Source organism: Lolium perenne, unplaced genomic scaffold (assembly GCF_019359855.2).
Source record: "Lolium perenne isolate Kyuss_39 unplaced genomic scaffold, Kyuss_2.0 unplaced17, whole genome shotgun sequence".
In the NCBI taxonomy this organism is placed as follows: Eukaryota; Viridiplantae; Streptophyta; class Magnoliopsida; order Poales; family Poaceae; genus Lolium; species Lolium perenne.
The window spans coordinates 171,115-176,320 of record NW_027248975.1 but is presented as its reverse complement, the minus strand read 5'-3'; the positions used below and the strand labels follow the sequence as shown (position 1 = coordinate 176,320).

General features: G+C 43.0%; 1 long non-coding RNA gene across 1 annotated transcript; it reads right to left on the bottom strand.

The window, feature by feature from the left end:
• Positions 1 to 741: 741 nt before the first annotated feature.
• LOC127320820 (uncharacterized) lies at positions 742 to 3,195 on the bottom strand. The gene is made up of 4 exons (XR_007863562.2): positions 2,919 to 3,195; positions 2,579 to 2,812; positions 1,867 to 1,926; positions 742 to 951 (listed from the first exon to the last, which is right to left on the bottom strand). It is a non-coding gene; the product is annotated as an uncharacterized lncRNA (long non-coding RNA).
• Positions 3,196 to 5,206: the final 2,011 nt, after the last annotated feature.

Below are 5,206 nucleotides of genomic sequence, written 5' to 3'. Positions count from 1 at the left end.
AGTAATTTCATCTTAGATCCCAAAGAGATTTTCAATGCTTTCTAAACGGCCTCAATCGGAGCTTGTTCTTATTCATGTTGTTACTCTTAACTACTTCCCTCTTCTAGATGACGCCTATAATCAATTTCGTCACCGTATCTTCTCTAATGTGGCACCAACACCCTATCGTAGATATCCGTATCTGGGGCGTCTAGGACCTGGATAGCATCGGGATGAAATAGCCCATGCAAAACCGAACAGTAAAAACAAAAAAAAACTTGTGTTTTTTGCATACATGTTTGTTACTTTGGGTTAGTCGTTTTGGGGGTCGAGAGTTTCAACACGTGTGAGGGGATGTGTGCGTACACTAAAATTTATATAGATCGTGAGAAAGTGAAGTAATTTCATCTTAGATCCCAAAGAGATTTTCAATGCTTTCTAAACGGCCTCAATCGGAGCTTGTTCTTATTCATGTTGTTACTCTTAACTACTTCCCTCTTCTAGATGATGCCTATAATCAATTTCGTCACCGTATCTTCTCTAATGTGACACCAACACCCTATCGTAGACATTCGTATCTGGGGCGTCTAGGACCTGGATAGCATCGGGATGAAATAACCCATGCAAAACCGAACAGTAAAAACAAAAAAAATTGTGTTTTTTGCATACTTGTTTGTTTGAAGCGACACGACCTGATAAGGTTGAGTGTCTCTGTGTATAGTGCTAATCCCTGGATCGGTTCACCAGCACACACAGTTTCCATAGGTATCAAAGTTACAAGTGCATCATTAATTAACGAATGATCCAGAATATTCATTTATTACAACTTTGCATAGCATAAAGCTAGCTCAAATAGAGTATCAAAACAACGGAAGCAAATAACGGTAAAATGAGGCTCCATCCTTCAATGCGCCACAGGCGAACAGAGTTGAGTGGAGACTCGCGACCTAGTCGATCACTCAGAATAATAACCTGCAACATAAAAGGTTACAGCCACGAGTGGTCAATACATTTTGGAATTGTATTGGCAAGGGTGCTTATTTGGCAAGGTAGAGTTCAAGGCAAATTTGCATAAAGCGATAGTTTTATCCTATCATTTTATAAAACAATTTTATTTTCAAAATCCGAACATGGACACGCTGATAGACATCAGGTGCTCCTACCCAATTGTTCAACCACAAATTTTAGTAATTATGAAATAGGGATGAGTGAGAAATTGTCATAGCTCCAAGTCTAATTGCTCAAACTGTCCGTAACCGGGGACACGGCTAAGTACTCAGATTTTACACTCTCGAGAGGTTTGTGTTCTTTACCCGTATGACCCAGACAGCCCACGTTTACCAGTACACGCATTTTGTGTAAAGGTTGGAAGAAGTCCAAGCCGAAGCTTTTGGAGAAGTAGTAGAACAAACCACCCACGTGCCGTACCAACCTACACTATTCTACATCTCTGGCCACGATGGATTTGAACTACCACAACCTACTAAGCTCAGTCATAGCCCATATCAACAGACATACGGTAACACACGTAAGCATTCAAACAAGTCACCAATCTATTTCTCTTATACCCTAGGCGGCAATCCCCACCATGACGAACACTCGATGACCCAATCAATACCAATCCGCCTAGGTAGTTTATTAATTAAAGTTGTTTTCAATTATAACAAAATATAGCTACAACTCAATAAATTTAAAGATGAATTCCCACCCCGTTTACTGAGCTAGCTAAGCAATTCTACAACGATGGCTATGCATAAAGGAGTGACACAAGGGGACACAACATAGGATCAAAGCAAAGCGGAAAAACAATTTTCCTACACATGCAAACTACATAAAACAATCTACAATGCATAGGAAAACAATAGGACTTTTATGAACACCACTTGCCTTGGTTGTTGAAGTTGTTCACGCACTCGTTGCAATCGCAGACGTTGCACTCCTCGCAGTCTACACGTAGTAATCATATTGCAATCAATAACAAAATAAGCATAGCATATGCAAACAACATGATGCATGATTATTTGATAAAACCAAAAGGGTATCAGTATAGTCTACTGGTTATTAGAATAGATATGATGCATGGGAAAATATTTTAATGCAAGGATTATTATTAGATTTCAATCTATAGAGTACTAAGGGTTAAATCCGAATTATATAGATTGGTTTTGAAATTAACTTAAACAATTTCATGATTGTGTTCCCTGCATAGCTAACGAAATTTAGAAACTAATGCAGAAAGGATCAACTAAATCGAATTTATAAAACTATAGTTATGTCAAAAATACTCTATTGGAGTGTTTTAAATTCACGAAATAAAATATACAGTAAACTTCTAATTTTATTGCATAGTAAAATTCTAGATGTTTTTCTGAATCCGTGGATATCTTATTTACGGAAAACGGACGTGTAATTATTTTTCTATGAATTTTACAAAGTTAGTAGGTCAGCAGATTCGAAAAACGAAAAGCTGATTTGTAAACACTAAGAGTCCGCCACGTGGCGCGACGTAATTCGCCCGTACCTGTTCACGCGGATCAGCTATCCGAACCGTTAGATCTAATGCATGGCGAACGGCTCAGATTGGATTTGGGAGGCTCACCGGAGAAGACAGAGATGGCCGGAGACGGGCGGCTGTGGCGGTCAGATGTCGATGGTGACGGTGGCTCCGGCGAACTCCCGAGGCGGTGAAGTAGACGACGGTGTTCCTCTCCTCCTGGCGATCACGTCAGTGTCCTGGTCGTCGTCTTCCGCTTCCCGGAACGTCGGCGAGGTATGGATGGAGTCGTCGGCCTTTGGTGGAACTCCGGCGAGAAATCCCGGCGACTCCGGTGCTCTACAGATGGGGAAAAAGGTCAGGACGACGGTGTACTGCAATAGCAAGAGCTTGGGACAAGAATTAGGGACAGAGGTGGTCGAGATCGACGAAATCGAGCCTATACCGAGCTCCAAAACGGCGGCGGCGGCGAGATCGAAATTCGGCGGATTGGAGCTACATTGGTTAGGGTTTTTTGAGCGGAAAATAGTACGGGGTCGTGGAGTATTTATAGAGGATTTTTCGTGGCCGAGGGGGCAAGAAACCGAGTCGAATCGAGCGAGAAACCTGGGATTTTCCGAGTCTGTTCGTGCGCGTGTTCGTCCTGGATTCTGCCTGGAGGTAGGTGGTGATGTGTGGGCCCCAGCGGTCAGCGATAAGGATTATAGAAATAAGGAAAGAAAAGAGACGGGGAAAGAAGGAGCTACGCACGCGATGGTGCAGCTCACGTTTGCTGAGCGGGCCTGGCGCGTACGCGCGTGTATACGGCTGGGTCGGCCGGTCGGCCGGTCGGTCGTATTTCTCTTCTAGAATTTGTTCTACAATTCTAAAGTAACTGAAACAAAAACGTATAGTTTTGTAAAATCTTGAATATCGATTTAGGGCATACCGAGACTATTTCCCTGTTCAAGGTAAATACTTAAAATATAATTCTATTAAGCAGTTTGGGTGATTTGCATTTGATTTTTGGTTTATGATTAATGATTTTTTGAAAATATGCATGAATGCATGATGCCATACCCAAATCTAAAAACTGGGATGTTACAACACTAACCCCCTTAAGATGAATCTCGTCCCCGAGATTCGGATTGGCTAGCAAATAGGTGTGGATGGTCTTCTCGAAGATCATCTTCTCGCTCCCATGTAGCTTCTTCTTCGGTATGGTGGCTCCATTGTACCTTGCAGAACTTGATCGTCTTGGTACGAGTCATCCTCTCCGCTGTGTCCAATATCTTGATGGGCTTCTCCTCATAAGTCAGGTCACTCTCCAATTGTACCTCATCTAACGGAACGGTGTCTCTCAATGGCGTGCCCACCATCCCGGGGTGGCACTTCTTCAGTTGCGACACGTGAAAAACATCATGAACGGCAGACAACACTTCTGGCAATTCCAGCTGATACGCGACCTCTCCTTTGCGTGCTAGAATCTTGTATGGTCCGATGAAACGAGGTGCTAATTTCCCCTTTATACCGAATCTCTTAACTCCACGCAGTGGCGAAACTCTGAGGTATGCTCTATCCCCGATTTCATAGGTCACATCTCTTCGCTTAGAATCGGCATAGCTCTTTTGTCTCGACTGTGCTACCTTGAGTCTGTCACGAATCAGTCTAACTTTCTCCTCGGCATCCTTGATCAAATCGGGTCCGAAAAGGCTACGCTCACCAACACCATCCCACAACAATGGTGACATCTCTATGCTAGATTGATAGCTATTATTATATGAGAACTCTGCGTAGGGTAAATTCTCGTCCCAACTAGACCCATGGTCCAAGGCACACACTCTCAACATGTCTTCCAGAATCTGATTAACTCTTTCTGTCTGTCCATCAGTCTGCGGGTGAAAGGCTGTGCTAAACTCCAATCTAGTTCCCAATGATTCATGTAATTGGCGCCAAAAGTGTGAAGTAAATTGTGTACCTCTATCAGACACAATGCCCTTAGGAACTCCATGCAAGCACACAATTCTGTTCATATAGATCTTCGCTAATTTGGCGCTTGTATAAGTGGTCTTCACGGGTATAAAATGAGATACCTTGGTCAAATGATCGACTACTACCCAAATTGAGTCATACCCGGATTTAGTCCTTGGTAATCCTGTAATGAAGTCCATGCCAATCTTGTCCCACTTCCATTCCGGTATTGGTAAGGGTTGTAGCAATCCTGCTGGCTTCTGATGTTCAGCCTTAACTCTGCTACACACATCGCATAGAGCAATATACTCAGCGATCTCCCTCTTCATGTTAGGCCACCAAAATCTTTCCTTCAGATCCATATACATTTTGGTGTTGCCGGGATGAATAGAGTACGGGGAATCATGAGCCTCTTGGAAGATCAGTTTCCTAAGTTCGGGATCCGTTGGCACACATACTCGTTTCCCAAACCATAGTGTCCCTTGCTCATCCTCACGGAATTCTTTTGCTTTGCCTTCTTTCATAATCATCCTTATTTTCTCCAGTTCTTTGTCTCCATTCTGAGCTTTCTTGATCCTGTCCATCAAAGTCGGCTCCAATTCCAGTGATGCCAAGTATCCTTGCGGAACTATCTCCAATCTGTGATCCTTGAATTGTTCGCACAAATCCAATGGTAACTCTCCCGCAGTGAGTCCATTCACATAGGCTTTACGGCTCAATGCATCCGCTACAACATTGGCCTTTCCCGGGTGGTATTGCAAATTCATATCATAGTCCTTTATT